Genomic DNA, 14,237 nt, shown 5'->3' on the forward strand with positions numbered 1-14,237 from the left:
CCAGCCACCCTGGGCCGGGCCGGAGGCCGAAGCCGCCCGCCCCGCGTCCCCCGCGCATTCCAGTCGCGCCACCGCTCGGCCACGGCGCGGACGCGGCTGGGGACAGATGGGGACGCGGCGGGACAGACGACGCGGCAGGCCCGGGCCAGCCAGCCACAGGGTCCCCCCAAAAGGAGAGTGGACCTCCTGCTAAGAAGTGGGATGGGCCGGCGGTGGGGAAGGGTCCCCTCGGAAAGAGCGTCCCCGCGTGAGCTGGGGCGCTTGGTGAGCCGGAGAGATTTCGAAGTGGACCCGGGGAAGCTGCCCCCGTGGAGAACCGGGATTCACGGCCGCCTGCTCCTTAGGCTGCTCCTAATTGGGAGGTAATTTCGAGCGATAGTTAAAGAATCCGGTTAGTTCAATATTGGAAGTTGGTTCTAGAGAGTCTCGGGTGACCTCACATCGCCCCAGGCTGGGGAGGCAGAGCCAGGGCGAGGCCCGTAAGCGCTCTGCGCTCCAGGAAAGTATCGAAAGCCCAGCTAGGGCGCAGAAACGATGGGGACCGAGGGCAGGTTGTCGGTCACGTGACTCGATCCAGACCCGGGGGTTGTCGGTCACGTGACTCGATCCAGCCCGAGGGCAGGTTGTCGGTCACGTGACTCGGTCCAGCCCGAGAGGTGTGTCTCACTGCTACACACACACACACACACACATACACCCACCCACCCACCCACCGCCTCCAGGTTTTACTCAGACTGCTCCAGTGACTTGCCCATATCAGACCTTCAAAGTTCATCCAAGTTTATCTTTACCTTCCGTTTGCCTTGTGAACTGGGAAGAGAAGGTGTTTTCCCCAACCTGGAGACCCCCCAACGTGGCGACAGTCAGTAAATGCTGGTAACTGATGGACTCACCACCTCGTCCGCAGGAGGGACCTGAGGGTAGAGGCTGAGGAAGCGGGCAGAGCTGAGTTCTGCCGTCCCCCACAAAGCCCCACTGAGGTCTCCCCCCACCGCATCCTCCCTGGGCACACACCTCCTCTCCCACTGCCACTGGGCTGAGCAGAACCTCTCCGACCACAGTGAAGGTGTTTTTATGCATCCAATAAATCTGTCCTAGGAGCAATCAGGTCTTCTTTTCCCTGTTGCCTAGGAGACCTAACTTTGTGAGGCTGCTCTTCAGTTGTGCCAGGCACTCTGGTCACTAAAGAGAAGGAAGCTTTTTCCTGTCCGCAATATTTGTTTGTTAAAGAGACCTGGAACTAGAGAGTAAAAATAAAAACTGCCCCCAAGTCACTAATCATTATAGAAATTCCGAGTAAAACACAATGAACTGCCACTTTTTAATCCATTGCATTGATACAGATTTTAAAAAATCTATTAAGAGAAATTATCCAAAATCTGGAAATAAGACCAAAAGGATAGTGCTCCTTTCAACCTCGTATTGAAGCGTTGTTTAAAAGCCCAAGGATTACTTACTTTTATAAGAGAATGTACTGTTGTTTGATGTTGCTGTTTACTATTAATGAAAAGCTGAGTCTCTATAAGGTTATGTACCAACTTGTAGATTTGTGCCTGGTAGGGATGCAAATAATCTTTGTTCCAAAGAAAAGGTAACTTCAAAGGTTATAATTATTTCCCTGTAGGACATTAACCATGTTTATATCTAGCCTAGCAATCTTATTTTAATATAGGTTAAGGACTCTGTAAACCCATTTCCCCAAATGGTCTTTGAATCAGCTTTTTCATCTTACAAATGTCCTCATTAGTTAATGAGGTGTGTAAACTTTTGGCCCATGTGCTGCCATATTTGTAGAAAGATTTGAGAGTCATATTTAACTTTGGAAAATTATACTTGGGGAAGTCTGACAAGAACAGGAATTTTTGCCGGCTTATGGAGAGACACGTACCCTCGCGCACTGATTCGGGGCATCTGGGTTGGAAAAGGCTCTTTGGAAGGCAGTTTGGCCGTTGTTGTTGAAACTGAAAGCGCACAGCCCTTGTGACCCAACAGTTCCTCTTCTAGGAGTAAGTCCCGAGAAACATTTCCACACGGGCACTGAGAGAAATGCGCAGTGTTTGCCACGGTGAGAAAGTGGAAAGGACTTCAGTGGTCATCAAAAGTGGAATGGAATGTAGACTGGATGAACAACAAGGTCCTAGTGTGTAGCACGGGAACTATATTCAATATCCTGGGATAAACCATAATGGAAAAGAATATAAAAAAGAATGTATATATGTGTGTATAACTGAGTCTCTTTTCTGTACTGCAGAAATTAACATTGTAAATCAACTATACTTCAATTAAAAAATACTTTAAAAAAGTGGAATGAATAAATTAGCGGCACATACATGTGATAGAATACTATACAGCCACAAAAGATGAATCAGTCCTAAAAGTATGGATAGATCTCAAAAACAAAATGTCAGTGGAAAAAAACTGTCAATGAAAATGACTCTGGGTACAGCACAGTTATATGGATATCTATGACAAAACAAATGAATGGAAAGATACCTGCCAAATCCATCAAGGTGCCTATGGCGTAGTGAACAAAGTCAAGATGGGAAGATGTCAACAGGGACTTTTGCTTTATCTGTAGTGTTCTTGTGTACATTTCTGAATTAAATGGATGCACGTATTACTTGTGTAGCGTTCTAAAGGGATATCTCGGCGCTGTGAGAGTTTGGAAATAAAGAGCCAGGGTGTGCCCAGTGCTTGACTCTGGGAAGTGGGATTAGGTCCTAGTGAGCTTTTCTTCTCAGGCTTTTTCTGTTACTTAAATATTAGATGATGATGATGCTGAAAGAATCTCTGACGTAAGTACTAGAACTTCTGACTTCTGGTCCAGCCCAGCCACCAAGTCCAATGTATCATCTCACACGGTGCACCTGAACTCTCTTTGCCTGGATTTGCCTCTCCATGTATCAGGAATTGAACACAAAAATATAAGAAGCCCATGTATGCTGTGGGGACAAATAAAATGATAAAGGGCAGGCAGTGTGCTGGTACACCTCTGAGAACCTGTGTTGCATAAACGTCAGGAACAGACACAGAAAAGACCAGTGGTTTCAGGTTGTAAATCGGGCTGACTGGGTAGCTCGGTGCCTGAGGCTACATAATACAATGTGAAACCGGGGAACAAAGCTCTCTGTGTCACCTGCCTGTCTGCCAAGGTGGGTAGAATTACAAAGGCGTGTCCGAGGAGGAGCCCTGGTTGTAGGCAAGCGCTTGGGAAACCAGATACTTTAATCTGATTCTTAAGAGTAACAAATGGGAATAAAAGAAAGACTTCATGAAATTCAAGGCCTTTATTTTGGAAGGGATGATCATTTTTCTGTTTACTTTTCTTCTGTGGATGTCTTGTTTGGGCTTAGGTTATTTTGTAAGCTCTGTCCTTGCTCCCTAACCCTCACAGTTAAGAAAAGAAAGAGCAAGGGTTGGTGGTCACTCCAGGTCACCCTCCGTATCCCCCTTGTTCTGCATCGGAAAACATGGTAGGGAGCTGGGGCCTCAAGCCAGGAGATTAGGCGGGGCTGGGGAGGTGTTCCTGGCCGCAGCGGGGCCCTAACCCCACTGGTTCCACAATTCGTAACCACCCCCCTCCATGCTACCACCGCCATACGCAAAGTTGGAGCTAGAGCGTGTTTTCCATCACTGCCTGTGCTTGCAATGAGTTGGGTAACCTAGTTACAGGGGCACCGTGATTTTAAAAAAAATTTTATTGGAATATAGTTGATTTACAATGTTGTGTTACTTTCTGCCCTACAGCAAAGTCACTCAGTTATACATATACATATATCCACTCTTTTTTAGATTCTTTTCCCATATAGGTCATTACATAGTGTTGGGTAGAGTTCCCTGTGCTCTTCAATGGGTCCTTATTAGTTATCTATTTTATATATAGCAGTGTGAATATGTCAATCCCAATCTCCCAGTTTATCTCCCCCCGCACCGTAACCACAAGTTTGTCTTCTACATCTGTGACTCTGTTTCTCTTGCAAATAAGTTCATTTGTACCATTTTTTAAGACTCCACATATAAGCGATATCGTACATCTGTCTTTCTCTGTCTGACTTATTCCACTCAGTGGGACAATCTCTAGGTCCGTCCATGTCGCTACAAAAGGCATTAGTTCATTCCTTTTTATGGCTGAGGAATAATTCACTTTGAGTTCCGCCCACAGGGAGGCGGGTCAGTGAAGGTCCTGCCAACATAGCTCTTCTTCGTCCCTCTTCAAATGAAGAGCAGTGGTGAGGCCTCGGCGCCGTGAATGTTTTCGGCACGGGACTGGTCTGATGCTCATGACAGCCCTCAGGGGTGGGGAGGAGAGCTGCCCCTGCAGATGAGGAAACTGGGGCTCCAAAAGGGGCTGAAGTGCTCCCAGACCCAGGGCTGGCCCCAGACCCCGGCCTCCTGGCTGATCCCACAGCCTCCTCTGGCTGTGGCCCAGCCGCACTGGCTTCCTCTGCTGGCTCCAAAGTATCTCCCATGCGGACGGTGGGTGTCAGGCTCGCAGGCCTGGCAGGCCTTACCTGCCCCAATGCCCCCCTGGACTGAGGAGTCCCACATCCTTTAGACCAGTGATTCTCAAGCCCTAATAGGCCTGTGAATCCCCTGGGAGCTTGTAAAAAAGCAGATCCTGCTTCAGTGGGTGGGGCCTGAGAGTCTGCATTTCTGACAAGTTCCCAGGAGGCCCCAGAGCTCATTTTCTGCAGGCCGCTCTGAGTAGCAAGGCTGATTCTAGCTTCAACCAGACAAAGCGAGTCTGGTGTCAGGCAACCCATTGTACCATCTCATGGTGTCCTCATCGGTTCATGATTGTGACTAAGTGTTAATTATGTTTTCCTGGCTGGAATGTCATCTCCATGAGGACAGGGACAATGACTGTCTCCTTCACCCTGGTACACCCAGTGCCTAACATAGTGCCTGGCGCGTGATAAATGCTCACTAAATATCTGCTGAATGAATAAAGTGAGGGAGGGAAACGAAAGGCTGAGCCACCACTGTGCTTCCCACCAAAACGACGCCGTCCCCCGATTCCCAGCAATGAGACATTTGGGAGGGTTTCATAGTCGTACCATCAAATCCATATTTTCCTGGAGACCCAAATCCCATGCATCAAACCCTCTAAAAGGGGTTCATGGTGATCATCCCTTAGGAGTGGGATTGCAGGCTTTTTATTTTCCTTTGTGCGCTTTTCATGTTTTCCAAATTTAATGCAATAAGCGAGCATTACTGCAGTGATTCACAGGAAACTTAAAAGCAGATTCTCTCTTGGCCTCTTCTGCTTTATCACCGCAGACGCTGAGCTGGCTGTACTGTAATCAGTCACTGTGCTCAGTGTCTTAGTTTCCAGACTCTAAAGTAAGCTTGGGCTGCAGATGACCACTGAGCCTCCCTGGGACGTGAATTCTCTCTGAGTTTGTCTTTTCATCCATGTATTCCTTCTCATCCCTGTGACTTGCAAGGAACCCTAATCTCATACCCGCTGACCTCACCTCTGTGGGTTCTTGCCACCTGGAATACCATTCCACGATACCCCTTTTCTGAGGATGGAATTGGATGTTTAAGTCCTGAGTGACAGACTTCCCCGCTGCAGCTGAGGTGTTTACATAAACTTAAGTCACCATTTTTTAACGTGATACTGAAAAAACTCAATGAAAACCCAAGACTATCTGTCTTAGTCACAGCACGAAATAATCCTGTTGGGAAGGGCTGCTGGAGTTTTACAGTTTTCCGTGTAAAGTTTCTTTTACATTTGCATAGTGTAAAACATTACGTTACAGTAAATAATGATCACTTAACTGTAGTGAATGTTGGTTGTAAAGTTATTCATGCTCCTGGGGGTAGAGATATTGTCCTGGATGTATCTGCACTGGCTGCATCTCACAACCCAGAGTCTAGACTGGTACCCTGGGCACAATTCATTCTATGAGTGAATGAAAAGGAGACGGAGGTACTTCCGGCTCATTCAAGAAATCAAGGGGGGAGGTTTGGGTCGATGTTCACGTCCTCTGACATCTGCTCATGTCTATATGCCCCAGCCTCCCGTCGATTTTGTGCAGCGTCCGAATCCACTCACACCATCGGCCACGTAGCACGAGGTGAGAGAGAATTCCTAGGAAAGAAGACCAAGGCTGAATCCCACTGCCCCTCACTTTATGCAGTAGATGTTTCTGAAAAGATGTGGACTAAGTAAGTGTCTATAAATTTGATTAAAAGGAGCAGAACTTTGTAAAGGGGGGATGTATTTGGCCACTCAGTCTCACCCACATAGAGGGGCTTGATTTGTCCCCAACGGCATGGCTGAGCAGCAAGGACCTACTTTGGGGGGAAATTATATGATTGGGGCCACTTAAGAAAGGAAATATGGGGCAGTTCTGGGGCTCAGCAGGTGTTTGGAGAGGTGGGCGTCCCGTCCACAGCAGAGGGCAGGCCGGGGTCCACGAGGCTCCTGAGCCGGTGACGAGAACAAGCAGGTCCTCACCACCTGCAGCCCCGCATGGCGGGGCTTCCACGGGGCGGCGTGTGACGGCTGCCGTGTGTCCTCCGGGTTCCCACTTCACCTCGCACCCACCTTCCAGAGCATCCCTACTGCCATGCTCCCGGCCACAGCCCCCAGGTGACAGCCTCTTCCTTTCCCCTCTTTCCAAGGCATAAACTCTTTCTCCTGCCCCACTGTGTCCTTCCTTTTGGAAGAGCATCCTTCTGGGGTGGGAGACCCTTGTTTCTCTTTGCCTTCTTGACACAACAATTCTAGTTCTTCCTGAGTGTGAGTCTAAGGAAATGAGAGGAAATGTCCATCAAGATCATGTTTGAAGTTATCATACACAGGAGTCACAGGTGATCCTCCTTTCTTTGTTTTTTTTTGCGGTACGCGGGCCTCTCACTGTCGTGGCCTCTCCCGTTGCGGAGCACAGGCTCCGGACGCGCAGGCTCAGCGGCCATGGCTCACGGGCCAGCCGCTCCGTGGCATGTGGGATCCTCCTGGACCAGGGCACGAACTGGTGTCCCCTGCATTGGCAGGCGGACTCTCAACCACTGCGCCACGAGGGAAGCCCGACCCTCCTTTCTAAGGCTGATACCCACATCCTGATTTCCTCTTTAGCTTTTGTGGACATTTGTATTTTCATTCCCAGATGGGCTCAGTGCAGGCAAGGCCATGTTCACAGAGCCTCTGATTTTAGTCTTCTCTCTGACTCTCTGATCAGCCTAGATGTTGACTTCCACGTGGTAGCCCCAGTGACTTCACTTGGTTGTTTGCGCATCCCAAGTATTTCAGCTAATTGTCAACTTTCTGCTATCAGTTATCTCAGGACTGTGAGTACCTCACCAATGGGGCTTAAACAGGCACAAAGCATTCAGTGAACTGAAACCAGAAAAAAGGCTCAGGGCAATGGCACAAATGCCCATGTCGCGGTTCAAGGAGTTGACTTTTATAGAAGTTAAGTACATTTGTATTCGTTGTTATGATGAATTGTTCTGACACTCACCCAGACAGGAAAATAATGGAAGTTTCTTTTCCCAAGTGCTCCTGAACTCAAACATTCCGAATGACCTGGCCTCAGCTGGCCCAGAGCAGAAGTCATAAGATCGAAAAAATAAGTAAATAAATTTTTAAAGAGATGGAGGAACCACCGCTTTCCGAAAACATTTGATTCGGGCCAGTGATTGAAGATGAGCTCAGGATATGTGGAACGCTTGCTTCCTCCTTACTTAAAATTGTTTAGGTTGCTTATATTGACCCTCTAAGTGAGAAGAGAGTGTCTGTGTGGAAAGTTTATGCTTGAGGGACTTTCTCTCCACCATCACCTCCCCATATATATATATATATATATATATATATACATATATTCAAGAAAACCAGTGCTAGTCTGATGACCAACTCTGGGCTGAGCTGCAGTCTAGAAGGTGAGCAGTTGCAGACTGCTCTACCAAGCTTTGCCCTTTGTTAATCATCTCTTTACAGTTCAGCACGCCGGCACCTCCTTTGAGTCTGATTATACTCCTAACCCTCCAAGTTCAATGTCAGCAGATCCCGGTCTGACAGTAAGTGAGATTGCTTTCTGGGTTTGCTAGTGTACCGCGTTTGAAAGACAGACTCCGCCCAAAGCAGCTGCCATGGTGGAGCCCGCACTGTCCCTTGCAGGATGGTTTTATTAAAGGCCATCTCCCTGGGAGAACTGGTCTACCTGGGTGGCAGTGTGGACCTGTTCCAGGCAAACGACCAAGGTCTGCGTGATCTCCACGTACTTCACCCCTGTAACTGTGACCTCCTGGATATTAGGCACTGTCTACTCTTCCATGATAATAGCTCTTGGTGATTAATTTTGCTGCTTTTGGTCGCTTTCAGGGAAACGGGTTTTGACATGTAGTCAGTATCTTTCAAACTGAGAGCAAACGGAATCGAGGAGACTGTTTTCCAATTTATCCCAATTTAAAGTCCCACGTTAGAAAAATGCAATTCTTCCTGGAATACAAACACATACCAAGGGTTCAAGTACTTATTATAACAACTTCATTCCAAAACGTGTTCAAAGTGGCTTCCAAAACAACGAATAAAAGAATGAAATTGACAGCTAAGGATTTGGGGCAGAAACCAAGCATACCTAAATCACCTCATTTTCCCATTGCTCTGGCTGTTCATTTCACCCCAAGAGGCATAAGAAATGAGGAAGGATGACCCTCCGGAGAAAATGACATGGAATCTGGGAATACCCTGTTTAAGTCATAGGCTCACAGGAAAACAAATAGGCCTAAAGTGTGTTATTTAGACCATTTTTTACACCATTTAACTGTTATGTACAAATCTAGAATTAAAAGCATTTTAATAAGGTGGGTAAAAATATTTACACATATTCCAAATGATCAAGCATTTGATGCTCCATCATACAGGAAGCTTGCACCGTCCACCTCCTTCTGCCTGCAAGGTTTGTTCCTTAATAGCTGAACTTTTCCTCTGAATTGGCTCCCAGCTGGGAGGAACAGTCAGTGTTTTCAAACAAAAGGCACTTCCAGGAACTCTTAAGTCAAAGAACTGGTCCAGAATTCTTTCAGTTGTGGGGAGTGGGCAGGAGGGAAATTTTCTGTCTCCTCTGAATCCAGTGCTTGGTGGTCCCCTGCTTCTTTACTGAAACAACAAAATGGCCGGAAAACACTTTTAAAAATGTTTCTATGACAACGTGGTATGAATGAGCACACTTCCTAAGGAAATGAAACTCCTAAAAGCTTCTGTGACTTTACTGGTGATCTCAAGAGAAGGCTTTTTTTGTTTGTTTGGTTTTTTGTTTTTTTCTTTTCAGTTCACTGATTATAAATCCAGGTTCAAAGCTTATGACTCTTTACCCAATTAAGCAATGATTTTTTTCACGTGTCATTTTTTTACCCCTCTAATTTAATTTTTTTAAATATTCATCAACACAATCTCCCTTTCCTTGTAAAAGTCCCTCCTTGTCACATGTCCATCTATTTTCACCACTCACTCCTTCACTGATTCAACAGATTTTTTATTGCTGGGTCATAAATCTAGTGAGAACAGCACCAAAATGAGCAGGAGTTTGTCTGAAGTTTTGGTGCTTCTTCAGAAAAGATAAACAATCCCTCTGGATCTTGAGAAGTAACCAGGTGGTCTGGGTTTTCCTTTATGTTTTTTATTTTTATTTATTTATTTATTTAAAAATTTTCTTGAACTGTAGTTGATTTACAATGTTGTGTTAATTTCTGCTGTACAGCAAAGTGACTCAGTTATACATATATATGTATATTCTTTTTCATATTCTTTTCCATTATGGTTTATCCCAGGATATTGAATATAGTTCCCTGTGCTCTACAGTAGGACCTTGTTGTTTATCCATCTTATATATACTAGTTTGCATCTGCTCATCCCAAACTCCCAGTCCTTCCCTCCCCCAGCCCCACCCCCTTGGCAACCACAAGTCTGTTCTCTATGTCTGTGAGTCTTCCTTTATGTTTTTTTAATTTAGATTTGTTAGCCCAAGAGATCAGGAATTCCTGGCTCTTGAGGACCGGGAGAGAGGGAAGTTGATATTCTAGAAGCTGGTCAGGTACCTCTGATGAGTTTATCTATCAATTTTTAATGCCACCAGGGTTTAATTTCAAAGTGGAAGAAATTTGTGGCAGACTGGAAGCAGTAGCTGCCGCATCCCTGACTGTAATCAGTGTGAGCTCTTTAGAGCCCTGTTTCATTTTTAGTAGATGGCCGTGCTGTCTATTCCTTTTCTAGAATGCACCCTGGAGATAAGGCTTGGGGTATTTGCTGCACACCCAGACATCAGACCATTCATTTCTGCACCAGTTTTTCTCCCCCATTTTAAGAGACCTTTCTCTGTGGTAATGAGCTCAATTACAGATTGATATCTCTAGGGGCTCCCCTGTGGGACCTGTGTAGTAAATTTAGAGCAGCACATTCAATTTGTCATAGCAAATACCTCCTGTTCTCTTTATAAAATTCACATACACATGTCTTGTCCTGGATTTAGTTAGCTTGTTGACTAGGGGAAACACTCATCAAGGAGAGAAGCTATGGATATGTCACTTTATGAACAGGAATTTCCCAAACTTCCAATTTCAATCTTCAGATGAAAAGAATGATCACCACATGGTAAACTTCTGCTGTAGGAGTTTTGCTGAAATGCACTACTAATTTTCAGCAGTGAAGAGCCTTGTGTCTGAAAGAAAGAGACAGGAGAACACAGTCAGATCTCACAATAGATTGAGAGTAACTGTGAGAACGACGAGGATAAAGATGAACATAACCATCTCCTTCTTTCCCCCTTTTCACCCTAATGTGCCGTTTGTTTGCATCTTCAGTGCCAAATGGGGGTCTTTCCCAGGTGCCTCCCCAGAGCCAGCCGTCCACGTTCTGCACAGCCAGGCATCCTCTCAGGGGGACAGCTCTGGAGCAGCCACAGCTTTTCTTTAAGGAACACAGCTTTCTTTCTATTTTGCATCACTTCCCTGACGAATACAGACACACTGTATTTGCATAACATAGTTTTGGTCCGCATGGGACCCCACCTCCAGCTTCCTGAATATGCATTTTATTCTGTGCGATGTCTGAAAGTTGCACCTCTAATCTCATTACCAGCCTGTGTGCTTCCACTGAATTATTCTCCAGGCTTTAGAACCGCACCTCCAATTTGTAAGCTGAGCTAACGATTACATTTTCATCTCTGAAAGATGTTAAATGAAAGCATGCCTTGTGGGGAGAATAAATCAAAGATCTCAGCATGAGTGGCCCCCTACCCCCAGCCCAACTTCTCTGCTTGCTCAGTGGAGGCTGGAGAATAAACTCCCCTTTCTCTCGAACATTCATCTTCGCCCAGAGAACCTTGCAGGAACTACGCTCTTAATACAGCATTGTTTAGCCCCCTTCACTGAGACGCTTTCATTTGATCAGCCCAGAGAATAACCATTTCGCAGCCTTGGAGACAGGGTTCAGTGATTGAAGTGCCAGCCGACTGAAACGGCGTGGGACCCCAGATAGCTGGGATCGATGAAGAAACTGTCCATCCCTAAAAGTATAGGACAACAGACAGGTTGCAGTTGCAAAAACTACCATCAGAATTTCGCTGAGATAGGTCAAAGGCAGAGTCAAAATCACTCTTCCAAGTCATTTCCATTTCTTTGCATTCTCACTTGGGGTTAGCTGCTTTGGGACCAAATGCTTTGTCCAAATGATTTCGTTTAACTCTTAGCACAATCCTTGGAGGTTGTTTTTTTTTTTGTTTTTGTTTTTGTTTTTTTTTTAATCCTCATTATACAGATGAGGGGCCGGAGGCAAACGACTTTCTCTAGGTTCCACGGTAAGGGACGGATCAGAGTCGGGTCACCGGGTCTGTGGGTTTGCAGGAATATGTGCAGGTTCAACTGTCACCCAGTACTGGGTCTATCCCTTCAGTGTCTTCAGGCCGGTTTTCTAAGACCTTCCAGGGCAAGACCACACTCACATCAGACCTCTTTCTGCCAACTATGTGCTTTGCCAGCTGACACTTCCTCTTATGGCTTTTTTTTTGCCTCGGGACCTGCTTTCTGACAAATGGGCGTTTTCTACACCAGGCTCATCACCAGAGTCATCTATTAAAAATAGAAGTGCCCCCACAAAGAATAGAGGTGCCCCAGCATCTCTTGGAGACTCTGATTCATGGAGCTGGGGGTGGGCAGGGGCCCAGAAGTTTCTTTGTGTAATTCTGATAAATAATCAAGTTGGGGAAGAGATGTCATTTCCCCAAAGGTTTTGACCCATGCACCCCTTTCATGTAATATATAATCTGAAAACACCTTCAAATTAAAAAAACTCCTTCAAAATTAAAAAAAATTTTTACATGATGTTCGCCAAAAGTCATTTATTTTAGTATCTTATTTCAGATCAATATATCAAAGGATGTCAAAAAGTATTTCTAATGTAATGTTAATGATGATCATAATTTGTAAGATGCATTTTTACTTTTTCTCCCTTCATGAGTGGCTTGTGATATGTAACATACTTTAATTTTATACAAAAACAAGGATACAGTTTTTTGGCAAACCAATTTTTAAATGATTTTTATATTGTGTTTGGTTTGGGCAAACAACAAATATTACAATGCAGCTTGAAATTTAACCACATTAAGGGCATCAAAAGTGGACCATGGACTTAATTTTTAAAGAATTTTCCTATTTTGTTTCAAAATGATAAGATAAGGGAGAGGGTGTTTCTTTTGTTAAGTTTTAATTTCAATAAATGGGAAAGCAATTGGATACAATGATTACTGTTTTTTCTCTTTTAGACAATGGTCTGGAGATACTGAACTGACATCCTGTAAGAATTTCAATTTATTGAACATAACTGGTAACATTTTGGAAGCTTATGTGAGGAACGATTGTTATTTTCTTCATAAACTTGGATTTAAATGTCCGTATTCCAAATGCTTTGTTGACTTAACCAATGGCCCATTGCGGGCATGAATTACACAGTGTAAAACTAAGATAAGAAATCACGTAAATGCTGTCAGGAGAGGCAGCGCGGCCAGCTGTTCTCGGCGAACTGGGTGACAAAGTCCCATCCCTCCTGCACGCCCACCACGGGGCCTCCCTCCTCAGTTCTCAGAGCTGCGAGCTGTCCAGTAGTAAAGGGGGAATCTCTGAAGAGCTATTTGGTCCATTTATGATTTTAAAACGGAAGGAGCAGCAGGTGCTGTCAGCACCTTCATGACATGACCCTCCGGAACAGGTTCAGAGACGCTCCTGGGGACCCGGGAAGGGGTCGGGAGGCTCTGTGGCTCTGGTACCTCAGCGAGGTTCTCCGTCCCGACCACCCATCAGAGTCATCGGGGCAACTTTTAAAAAATGGGTGCCCAGGCCCAGCGCAGCCCATTAACCAGACTCTTGGGTGGAAGCTTCCAGTGTCAGGACCAATGTCCACAGGTGATTCCAACGTGTGGCTGTGAGCCAGCCGCCCAAGGGGATGAATCGGACACTGTGACAGGCTTAGCGGTGGAAGGAGTTTGGGGGCAATTAGGCCTCAGGCCTGAAACCCCATCAGGATCCTGGCCTTCTCCCCGATGCTCCGTGTCTTCAAGGAGTCCACAGCGGCTTGAGGAAAGCACACACACCCGAAAAAGCATTTTGCCTGAAGGGTTTTGAAACTTGCCTGCAAGTTACTGTTAAAGATGACACCTTTGCAAATGTGGGTTTTGGAGGCCACTCCCACATCACTGAGCACACTGTCCCCTCCACCCCCGCCAGTACAGACTGCTCCGCAAGTCCCGCTTGAGGACAGTGTCTTATAGGAGACGCAAGCTCCACCCACACGCGTTCCTGAGCGCTGGCTCTGTGCCCGGCCTCACACTGACCACTGACAACACGCAGGTGAAGCTGTGGCCCTGCCCCAAGAACCTCCATCCAGTCGGGGACAGATGAGCAGACCAGGGGTTACAGCCGCTGTGCTGAGAGCCGAGACGAGGGTGCCGACAGCATCCTCACCCCTGCCACCGTCCCGAAGGTGACAAGGGTGGGGACCAGCGTTTGAGCAATTTCACCTTCTTCGTACATTCAGATATATTATATAGAAACCTATAGAATACATTAAAATATCTATAACACGTCTATTTCGCGCATGTCTGTGTATGTGTACCTGTGTGGGTGTGTATATATACAGCTTTCGTTGTTGTCTACAGAACAGACGAACAACCGCAAAGTATCCCATGGAAAACTTCCTTCCACTGCAAGGAATGGGCTCATTTCAAATAGTGCCTAAA

The 14,237-nt window shown here is 46.0% G+C and overlaps 1 long non-coding RNA gene across 1 annotated transcript; it reads left to right on the forward strand.

Annotated features, from left to right (window-relative positions):
- Positions 1-86: 86 nt before the first annotated feature.
- LOC132497266 (uncharacterized) lies at positions 87-14,008 on the forward strand. Its single transcript, XR_009533569.1, has 3 exons — positions 87-362; positions 6,024-6,174; positions 12,768-14,008. It is a non-coding gene; the product is annotated as an uncharacterized LOC132497266 (long non-coding RNA).
- Positions 14,009-14,237: the final 229 nt, after the last annotated feature.

This window comes from Mesoplodon densirostris, chromosome 10 (assembly GCF_025265405.1).
Source record: "Mesoplodon densirostris isolate mMesDen1 chromosome 10, mMesDen1 primary haplotype, whole genome shotgun sequence".
Classification (NCBI taxonomy): Eukaryota; Metazoa; Chordata; class Mammalia; order Artiodactyla; family Ziphiidae; genus Mesoplodon; species Mesoplodon densirostris.